This window comes from Balaenoptera borealis (genome assembly GCF_965194805.1).
Source record: "Balaenoptera borealis genome assembly, chromosome: 2".
NCBI lineage: Eukaryota > Metazoa > Chordata > Mammalia > Artiodactyla > Balaenopteridae > Balaenoptera > Balaenoptera borealis.
The window spans coordinates 151,953,582-151,965,259 of record NC_138867.1 but is presented as its reverse complement, the minus strand read 5'-3'; the positions used below and the strand labels follow the sequence as shown (position 1 = coordinate 151,965,259).

General features: G+C 39.2%; 1 long non-coding RNA gene across 1 annotated transcript in view; it reads left to right on the top strand.

The window, feature by feature from the left end:
- The window catches only part of LOC309622740, a 32,674-nt gene extending 22,808 nt beyond the window's left edge, over nucleotides 1–9,866 (top strand). The window contains exon 2 of the long non-coding RNA XR_014241098.1: nucleotides 415–9,866. This is a non-coding gene — a long non-coding RNA (uncharacterized lncRNA). The remainder of the gene's footprint in view (nucleotides 1–414) is intronic.
- The last annotated feature ends 1,812 nt before the right edge of the window (nucleotides 9,867–11,678 follow it).

The following is an 11,678-nucleotide window of genomic DNA, read 5'->3' as shown; positions in this document are numbered from 1 at the left end:
TTGGATAAAGGATTGGAGGTATTCGCGTAGCTTCCTCGCTTATCAAATGTCAGTAAAAATACTTACTTGACCTGCCCTGTAAACACTAAATGAAATATTAGGTTTTCAGGTAGAGCTTCCATGTTTGGGTATTGAGATATTTTGTGAATTAAACTGAAAATTCCAACACTTCAACCTCAAGGGCCTTTTCATAGGACACTATTCATACAACTTAAGTATCAGCTTGACCAATAGTCTTTCTGTCTTCTCTGCCAGTAGAACCCTGTTATTTTGCTGTATGCTCTGAGTGGGGGGCATGTCTTCAAGGGAGGGAGTCCTGGTCCTAGAGGATAATAGGGAATTGGTCTGATCTAATCATGTGACCTCCCCATCTTGCTAACAATTCCTTTAAACATGAAATACCATCTCTTCCAGCTGACTGATGGGAATCTTCTCAAGGCTTCTAGGAAGTGTTTTCCCTCATCTTATAAAGAGATCTTTAAGATGAAAATTCACTCCTTCTGCAACCAGCCACTGTCAACTGCAAACGGTGTCTGAGAGCAAAGAAATCTTGCAGGAACCAGAAAAAAACGGGAAGAAGGCAGTGAGGAGCCGTGGTAATGACACCACTGTCCCTGGGATGTGGAACCCTACAACTATGACAAAGTTCTCTGATTTTCTTCGGAGACCATACAGCTGGCCAGGTCACAAGCCATGGTTTGTGATAAAAGCCACTTCTATCCCCTTTTGCTTTTTTGCATTATTGCACACAATAAAGTCCAATATTTCCTGGCTTAGAGCTCCTAGGCATTTCACATTTCCATAACCAAGATTAAGGAGCAACTAGAAATCTGATCATCAAAACATGTGCGGCACCTAAAAGGTAGCTGTATTTCTTCAAATACATTCCGTTGCGTACATATCCTGTAAAAGGTTAGTCAATTTTAAACTAACATTTAAAAGAGGGACATCGGAAAGGATAGGTGTAAAAAAGTTAATCGGGTCACTCTTTTTTTTCTGTATTTTTGTTATTGTTGTTGATTTTATCGATTTTTTATTGTAGAAATTCTCAGAATTTTGAACATGTCAACACACATTGTACATCTCCAATAGGAAGATGCAATTTTAATGCTTTGTAATTATTCTGAAATTACTATATCTTGAGCATTTTATAGGTGTAGTGCTCATCAGAAAAACAAAATAAAACCACAAAATCAGGAAAAAAAACTCTACAGATTTGGGAACCACTGTTTCCTTGATGTACAGATGACGTTAATTTACCCTGCTCAGACATATTTTTGACCAAACGTGGCTAGCAGACTTCTGCTTCATTCTGTCTAAGGTGTCCCTGTGGTGTTTTTGTCTTGGCCCCAAAAGGAATAATTTCCTTCTGAAAATTGAAATAGGACAAAATCATGACCATCATAATCACCATCATCTTCAAAATAAATCCTATTCATTTATTCAGTAAGTATTTATTGAGTACCTACCACATGTCTGACACTACTGTAGGCATATGGAATAGCACACCAGCCCTGTTCTCATGGGGCATACAATCTTACTGGAGTGTACCAGTGTTGGGAGATATTTCTCCATCAATCTGTGGCATTCCTACACGCCACAGTATGCTCTGGGCCTATCTTTTCAGGGATGCCTATACAAGCAGGTAGCTCTGCAACGAAGGAGAACAAGATCCCCTAGGGAACATATGTATATACATCCTTGGATAAGCCAAGTCAAAAGACTGATTTTTCTCCTGAAAGACTTAGAGGCATAAGACATCTCTCCTTGAAGACAACTTACATTCCACGATAATAAAAATGTTATCTCTATTTGGAGAGAGAATGGGCAGATTTGCAAACAATCCTTACATGAGATTAGAGTCTCCTAAATTAGATCAGAGTCTCCCCTCCTGTAATGTACCCCATGGCACGTACAGGTACCACCCAGCCCTCATTGAATCGCTCTGAGGGATTGCGTCTCAGGGAACTGCTTCTATAATGTCGCTCTGATCGCTGCTTTTGTTGCAAATAATAAACTGTCTTTGTCTCTGATCCCGGGATCTCCTAGTTTCTTGGACTCTTCACGCTTCCTGATTTAACACACATAAGAAACAAGTTAGAACGTTTTCGACTGAATGGCCAGAAAAGATCTGGCCAAGTTGTAATACTTCATAGCATCCGTTTTTTTAAGCTTAAGTATGAGAGGGACAATGTGAGTGTCCTTCTTTAGCCATCACGTGGTGGTAGTGTTGTAATGTGATGCCACTAGAATGACAGCTCCAAGAGGGTGGGGATTTTTGTCTGTTTCACATTCACTGCTGTATCCTCAGTGCCTAGAGCAGTGCCTTGTACACAGAGGTATATGAATAAATGAATGATGGGTACAGATAGCCTTTTTCCGCCTTCCCTCAATTCACAGACCACCACCATAGGAACAAAGAAAAAGAATAAATATTTCTGATGGATGATGATGATGGATTTGAGGAGAAAAACTGCCTTACTGCCTTTGAGTGAGAAAAAAAAGTATTATTAATACCTGGGTTATGAGTCTACATTAAAAAATAATTTCCTCTGGATGCTTGGTTTCATTTGGACCCGTCATACCAAATACAGTAAATGAATTATGCTAAAAAAATAAGTTCCAAACCAAATAAATGTACATATACCTGCAGGCATTCCAATTGGATTTTTTTTAAACTCAAAAAGTAATTACGCTATTAACTATTACCGGACGTAGTGAGCTGTGAAGAGATAGTGGAATTCATGTCTACTATTACTGAGTCATTTTTTTCTTGCTAAGAACTAATATGTCAGAAAAGTAGCCAAGAATAAAGAAACATTAGGAATACTGAGATTAATAACTATTACGGTCATAGAGTAGAAATAGGGAAACAGATATATTGATAATAAGTAAAAATCTGCATCAATGTCACTTTGTGCTCAGATTCTAAAAATTACCCTAACATATATTAATACACTTATGGATTGCATTTTGTTTGAACATGTTAAATATGTGCTGGCTACTAACAGGATTGATGCAACATGAGATTTAAAGGAAATAATAACTTTTTTACTGAACTTGGAGGTGCTGATACTATGATTATTTTTTAAGACTTCAGGCCATGGCAAAATATGTAAAAAAAAATGTACTAATTTGCCTGGGATAAAACAATTCCATTCATGTCATTTTTCATATTTCTGTAAGATTCTCTCTTCTGGGGTTTTAAGAGTAGGAACAAGATTCTTGGATTATTTCAAGCAGCTAGGGGTAACAACAAAAACAAAACAACCGTTGAAATGTACTCAGCCCTTACCCTAGGCCAGGAGGTGTACTAAGGGCTTCCTGAATCCTTCCAGCAACCCTAAAGGCTGAGAACAGGAATATGCCCATTTTCCAAACGAAAGATCTGAGGTTAGAAGAGGTCAGCTGACTTGCCCAAGATGATGAAATTGTATCAGAGAAACTAGGATCCAAATCTAAGCAATCCAAGCCTAGTATCTGTAGTCTTCATCACTGTACTATTCGGTGTTAAAGGAAAATCACGGTAAGCCATGAGTGAGCCCATTGCAGGGGGTCTGCTGAGTGAACCAGACTGGCTGGCATCATATGCAGCCCGTTTTGAATCAGGCTTCTCAGCATTGGTGACATAAGACTAGAAGGTGATTAATGGCAAAGAAAGACATGATCTGCTTCATGAACCAGTCTGCACTCAGAATCTTGTCTTTGCTGTGTTTCTTCCTTGTTGCCTTAAATCTAGGTCTTTTGATTCCCACTTAGAAGACCCACACCTGAGTGATACTTAAGAAAACAAAAACTAGTTTTGTTTCACATCACCTTTTGGTGGTCTGTATTGCTTTCCTCTGTTAAGAACAGCAATGAAAACTAGGAGTCCCTTATGCACTGGCACTAAAAACTTAGTGAAATGTCATAATACTTCTCAGTGACATACCCAACCTTCAGATATTTAGAGTATTCTGACATTAGCCTGAAGCTAACCTCTCCTGTTTAACTCCAATCTACCTTTCCTATCTCACTTTGTCTTCGAATCCCAAATGAACACTTTAGCCACCTGAGAGCTGTTTTCTCTTTACCTGGACACTCCTGACACTTGCTCCGGTAACTGTGCTTATGCTGTTCCCCCCACGCCCCAGGGGATTCTCATCTTCCTCCTCTATCTCCTTGCTACTCACCCCAAACTAAGTTAACTTTTAGCGCAAGCTCACATCCTGATTCTTCTGCGACAAATTACTCTATCCTCATCCCAAGAGATCCTCCCTTTGATCCAACTGTGTGGTCCACATTGACAGACCATATATGGATGGTTTAGAATTGGATAAAATGTGACTGTTAAAATCTTCCCAACTTGACATGAAAATAGACGAGTATGGCAATTAAGGGGCCTCTAATGAACCTCATTTTAAACAATTCAAAACCATCCTTATATATTATACATGCTGCGAGGGTTCTGAGAAAGAACAGAAGTACTTGGTTAACTGAAAAATTTAATTTCATGATCCCTACACTCTTCTAGTAAACACCAATGAAACCAAAAATAAAAGTTACCCAGCCAGATTAGGGTTTTCCCAAATCACATCATCTTCTTGGATAGTCACAATGCCTAGCATATGAAAGGTCTGAGAAGCTTTTCAGTAAAAAACACTGCTTAACTTCTTAAACACTCCCATTTCCAAATTGGATTTTCCCATGGAACACCTCCTTCACAGAATACAGATTAAGAGCACATGGAATAAAGTTTTAACATTATATGCACAGCCATGATGTAGTCCTGGGGAAAATATCCTAAGAGAAACGGAAGCTAAATGAAATTTCTCTTCTGTTTATGAACCTCCTGGATAAATTTGGAAGTTAAGGGGTGAGGTCATTGCTTTGAACAGCGTGGGGTGGGTGAGGATTCTAGTGTTCTGAAATAAAAAACTGTCTCCCCAATCATTATTTATTTAAAGTTTGAATCAGGCTTTGAAGTTGGAATAAAACTCCTGGAAAAGATTCTATTTTCAATGAGTACTTGGCCACCAAGAAGACTGACAAATGGTCATCTTTCCTAGAACACCCAGCTCACCTCTCAAACAGATTCTTCAGTTTGCGTGTCTTTTCCCACTTTAAAATAACTGTGATTTGAATCCATTTTAGATAAAGTAGTCAAGTATTTGGGGGCTTGAAGAGCTGAGGGCCAAACGTGAATATATAGTCCTTCAACCAAAAAGCTGCCCATAGAAGGGATGCTTGTGAAGAAGTTAAGTGTTCATTCTCGTCATCTGTTCTGCTTTATCACTGGGCACTGCAGATTTATTTGTCAGGGTGTTAGGGCTCAAAATTAACAGTTAAAATAATTTGCAGAGAAGCAGTCTCTAGCACTTGCCTAGGGTAGTAGAGAGGTTAGGAACACAGCTTTTGAGTCAGATAAACATAGGATAAAATCCAGCTTGGTTTTTACTACTTTGTAACTTTGGGTCAATTATTTCACCACTGAGTAACAACAGCTTTTTAAAGAAATGTGGTTGGAGGGTTTAACTGAGATAGTACATATAACAATAAATATTAGTATGATTTCTATTGCTCTATCTAGTACCTTCTAGTACTCATAATTCTTTAAATTGCCATCTAAAAAGAATCATTTGTTAAATGTAATGGTTATTGCTAATCTGTTAGGCGTCAGGGCTGTGATAAATTTGAGCGATATAGCAGTGAACAAGATATAGTCACTACATTTAAGAGCTCAGGGTCTTGTGAGGAAGGCAGATAAATAAACTCAACATTAAAATACACTCTAGGGGCTTCACTGGTGGTGCAGTGGGTAAGAATCTGCCTGCTATTGCAGGGAACACGGGTTTGTTCCCTGGTCCGGGAAGATCCCACATGCACGGAGCAACTAAGCCCGTGCGCCACAACTACTGAGCCTGCGCTGTAGAGTCCGCGAGCCGCAACTACTGAGCTCGCACGCCTAGAGCCCGTGCTCTGCAACAAGAGAAGCCACTGCAATGAGAAGCCCGTGCACTGCAACGAAGAGTAGCCCCCGCTCGCCACAACTAGAGAAAGCCCGCGCACAGCAACAAAGACCCAACACAGCCAAAAATAAATAAAATAAAAAGTAAATTGTTTAAAAATAAATAAATAAATAAAATACACTCTGGAAAGTACTTTACGTGAGGTATGCCCAGTATATCATGGGAACACAGAGCAAGTTAACTCAGCAAAGGTGGGCTCAGGACAGAACTTCTAGAGGCTAGTTGAAGGAGCTCTGAGCATTTGAAAACTTGCAAGTTATGTTTTTAAACACAGCTGCCCCAGAGGTATCATCAGGAAAGTAAATCAGGAGAAATATGTATGTTCATAAATAGTGAGGCCCATTTATCCCAGTAAGGGGTTTATGCTTTGTCATGTGGGCAGAGGGCATGCTCTATTATATGGTTCTAATCCAAAAAACGACAATTTGATTTGGACATATGAAGGGGACGGTAATGGGGGAGGAGACCTAGTGACCAGATTCTGAAATTGTCAAGGTCAGTAATATTCAACATATTATCTGCAATCTACCTGTTCTGGGTAAAGTGACCAAGTAATCAAGGCTTCTGTATAGGATGGAGGGCAGCTACTAGTGTAGCAGGAAATCTAGGCAGAGAAATGAATGGTGTCCTTTTTTTTTTCTTTGTTACAGTTTACCAAAAACTAACATTTCACTTTCCTATTGCTAAAGAAGGTGTGTTACAGTGGTGAGGTGTCACTCATACCTTTGTGACACTTTTGTGACACTTGTGAAGGACTATGAGAGATGAGTGTGTATTTTAAGTTTACAGGACATCTGCTTACACCCCTAGGACACTGCATTTGTAAATAAGCTTGCACTTTTTTTTTCTATCAAGTAAATGATATCAATTCTTCTATATCACTGGCAAAACTGTATTGCCATTGTCTATTTTGTCCTTTTGAACTAACTTTTCATCACAAGTTTCTTTTCCATTGAAAAACACCCTTGGGTGGTAGTGGGGGCAGCTGGCTCTTCATATTCTTTGCCCTGCCTAAAAATGGACTGTAATCGAAAAAACTGGAGAATTGCTAGTGTGAATGCGAAGTGAGGAGACCTTGAAGAGAAGCAGGAACTCCTCTGAGGAAGAGGTGGTACATTTCATCATCAGCCGGGGCCCACAAGCTGCCAGCAATGATATTAACCTTTCAGGTTAACTTGCAGCCTAGGCAGAAATGAAGAATGTAGGGAAGACCTGCATGAGCCACTCACGATCACTCATTTAGCTTCCCAACCTTTTCTGTGTCTGGAATTAATGGATAAAATTCTTCCCAATTTCCACTCTGCTTCCCAATATGCACCTACTTGGATTGCAAACCAATATCATAGTAAAGCCCCTTGTACATTCCATTAAAAATCTAAACATGATTCAAGAGTCAATCATAATAATAATTTATAGCTCAGCAATGTCAGAAACCAAAAAAAAAAAAAAATCATGGTCTAGATATAATAGCTATTAAGTATCTAATTTTGTGCCTAGAAAATTTGATCTGGATAGGTGTAAACCAAATTAATAGTGGGTGATTCTGGCAAAGGGATAATTGGAAACTCTCTTTTTCTATACTATATATTTTTAACAATATTTGATCTTTAAAATAGAAAGCATGCATCTGCTTTATAATCAGGGTATACTTAAGTATGTTTGGGGTTTTTTTTAAGATGAAGATATTTTCTTATCCTACCCCTCACCATTCAAAAATAGGAAAGAGATTAGACTAAAATCCGTGTTTTGAAGGCTGTACTCATCCACAAACCACCTTAATGCTGACTAACGTATCTACTGCCATTTGTATAATCGTTTACTTAATATTTTAGCTTCATCCCAAGCAATAAAATCTGGGAAATGATGTGTTGGAAATGCTAGTTATATTAAAATAAATACCTGTCCTTCCAGGCACCGCTGCGATTATTTTGCACAATCTCATATGGGAGCTGCGTTTTGGAAAACTTTGATTGGTGGACCCCCAAGATTCCTTTCAATCCTAAGATTCTACAAGTTCTGGAAAGAAAACATTAGCCACCCTGGTGCTTTTTATCGAACAAACTTTTCCTACTTGCTCAGTTCTTCATGTTGCATTTAATTATTCAGGGACTGTGCAATTTTCCAGACGATCTTCTTGATTACTGAATATTGTTCAGTGCAGGGGCAGCCTATTTTTTTTTTTGTCAAGGATCAGACAGTCAATATTTTAGGCTTTGGTGGGGGGTCCCCTTTCCCTCCCTTATCTTCACGTTAGTCTTTGTCTTCTTCTACAATGCTTTATAAAGGTAAAAACCACTCTCAGATCCTAAGCTGTCCAAACAGAGGCTGTGGGCTGGATTTGACCCCCTGGCCACAGCTGCTGACGCCTGAGATGGTACAATGACTTGTCCAGCAGAGTTTGGTAAAAATACAGTACTTCAGGCATAGTGGGCATGCAATAGATATTTGTTGGTTTGATTTGGAGAGGAATTGGCATTCATAAGTCTATTTTCTTCTCGTTGTCAACAGCTTTAGTGAGAGTTTGAGTGGTGGGGAATGGCTTACAGGAAATGCCTCGCTTTTCCACGGATTTTAATTATCCAGGTCATTTACCTCGCCCACCCCACCTCACCACCAGTATAACAAGTTCCTAAAAACTTCGTGGTTCATGACCTCTGCTGGTGCTCAGAAGCTGAGAATCCCTTGACGAGGCCCAGTGTGGAAATGGAGGAGGCACACCTTTACCGAGGCCACCACTGGCTTTTAAAATATATTTGAGTTTTAACAACCTCACATTCATCTCTGCTAATGACTGGGGAAGTGAAGCTTTCCTTTGAGTCACCTTTCCTTTTCTAAAAGAGTGTCTGCATTTCACCTTTATGGGAAGCTCTGGGCTGACTGCCTCATCCCACATCAAAACTCACCCCTGGGATTTCCACCTTCAAACAAGTGAAACAAATGCATTCCCGCAGGGGGGCGTGCTGTCAAAGGGGAGGGAAGCGATCCAGATATCAGAACTATTCAGATAGGACTGCCTCCTTAGAGGAAATTGGTGGCTGGTAGAGAATACTTTCAGTGGGGGACCACTTAGCACTCCATCCCACAGGCTTCCAACCTCTTTAGAGCCAGTCAGGAAGAAAAAAAGACCCTCCGCATTTACATGAGCCAAGAAAGTGTGTAATGGATAACACGACTCAGCATGTGCTACCCAATATATTTTGATTATGTTCATCTTAACCTTCCCAAATTAGTGGACGCTTTCCCAAAAGTAAGTCCCATTTCTCACAGAAATTCCCTGCAACAAAGGCTTCCTTCTCTCTAAATCCTTCCTATTTTACCATCTACCTAAAAGAAAAGATGGATAAGGAGAGATGCTTAATGTTTTTTTAAAAAAAAATAATAATAAAAGGAAAAAAGAAAAAAGTAGTTCCATTAGCAACTTTGGTAAGAAATTGCTCCACATTGTTTCTCTGACAAGTAATTTTTCCCAGCATGTGTGCATCTTAAAAGTATTGCAAAAACAATATCTTAAAATGAACTGATTAGTATGCATGCTCTGTGGTCACATTTAAGTTCTATTTATAAAATCTATTCTGTTCCAGGCTCAGACAAACAAAACTGAAATGCAGCTGTGTAACACATTGATAATTTTCATTAGTTCTAAAAGCCTCAATAGAATTTGCAATTTTATTCATTACATCTAAAGAATCCTGGAAAACCCATTGTGAAGGTGACCTTTCACTTTTTCCCCCCTGGCCTTTGCGACTTGTCTGAGTGAGTGTGTATTTGTGTGTGTGTGTGTGTGTGCACGTGAATCAGTTAGGGCTGGGCAGAGGAAGGACATTTTTGCAAGAGTGAAGCACAAAACAGAACAAGAAATCAAGTCAGGCAAAGATGAAAAAATGAGGCTTAGGGAATCAAAATCACCCATGTAGATTCTGAAAGCCCTTCTAACTAGGGCCATCCTGCCATCATTCCCCAGATGTGAACAAGCCCAGATTTCGGAAATCACTGTGTGATATGGCGAGCAAATGTAGATTGTATTCTAATTCATTGGGAGGCAGTTCTCTTTTTTTTGATCTGAAGGGATGAGGATTTTCCCCCAAGGGTGAGCCAAAGACAGACCCATGAGAAATAAACAGTGCTGCTTCCTTCAACTCGAACTTGCTCTTGCAAAGTAAAATAATGCCAACTTTGGAGATGGCTTTTCTTACTGGGAATAGTGTTTTTAGTGTGTGGATCTTTGAAAAATAATTTTTAAACACACACTTCCCAGAATGTTGGCAGCTAGCCATGAAACCACAAAGAAGTCTCTAGAAAATTAAGATAACAAAACATAAAATAAGTACAGAATAGGAAAGGTAAAAATAAAGACAAACACTTGCAATTTTAGCAGCTACGGAGATGGTGCTTCAACACTGACCAGGCAATTAAAACAATAAAACCTTCCGTGTAGAGAATCTGAGACACCTGTCTTAGATAAAAATATATGGGTGGATACGAAGGCACACACTTAAGGTTTTATTTGATAACTGTTAATCTGGGACTAAAAATAATGACAGTTATCAATTACCCATTATGTGCAAGTGCCACCTTGCTTATTCTATCTTCCCTGAGCCAGACTCTCAGCAAGGATTGTTATCTCAGTGTTTCTAAAGGTGTCACATTTAACAAAAAAAAAAAGGTGGCAGGGAGGGGTAGTGGCAAGGTGAAATTCTGGGAAATATTAGGTTAAGCAAAGTTAAGACAGCTTCCATACTGATTAGAACTTTTAATATGAGAATGTCGACTTTTAATCTCCAAGAGAGAGGATGCAGTATAAGGCATTTCCCACAGTGATGAAACCACAAAGAAAAGCTTCTTTTTTTCTTCATTTTCTTTTTCTGCAGAGTATCTTGTATAATTAGGGTTTGGGGGAACATTTTGGGGAGATATGCTATTTTATCTGAATAATCACTTTAGCAACCATTGTCAACTAATAGAAATTAAGGTTCAAATGGAAGGCCATTGTAGAACAATTCATTTTGAGTGAGAATGGAGAGAATCAAAGCATGGAGTTTTCTGCAGGCCATCTTGATCCCTCTGAAAGAGACTGGCTTTTAGAGGACTCAGAAAAAAGATGGTGAAAGAGTAAGAGTGGAAAACCCACCCCTCATGGAAATGTTCAATTTGCCCACTTTTAACCTTTCAGCACCACAGTTTAAGATGGAAATTTACCAACAAACTTGAAAGGTTCTAGAGGTTTCCTCGTCAACTGCTAGACAAACAAGCATCTTCCCACTAACACATTACAGGTTTATTAAAAAATTGTGGCTACATAATTATGTGATTTTCCACCTCATTTCAAAATTACTATATCCAATGATATTCAGGAGACAGGCAGCCTACACTGTTAGAAGATTTTTAGGCACACTGTTAGAAGATTTTTAGGCCCTAGGTTGGTACCAAAGGAATCTTATGGGAAGAGGTCTCCTGTCAATATTTGAGAGAGTATGGAAAGAACACATAGCAAGGAATGTGTGCCTCTATCCTTAAGTGTGAAGAGCTATAGAACTCAGTCACTAGAACGAAGTTTCACTGACCCACCCGCATGTCACTGCAGAGGAAAGAGATTTGTCAACTACTTTACCTCATGACAATTCATAGGCTAGGAAACTCAGTGATACCTCTATTCTGAACATAGCTAGGACA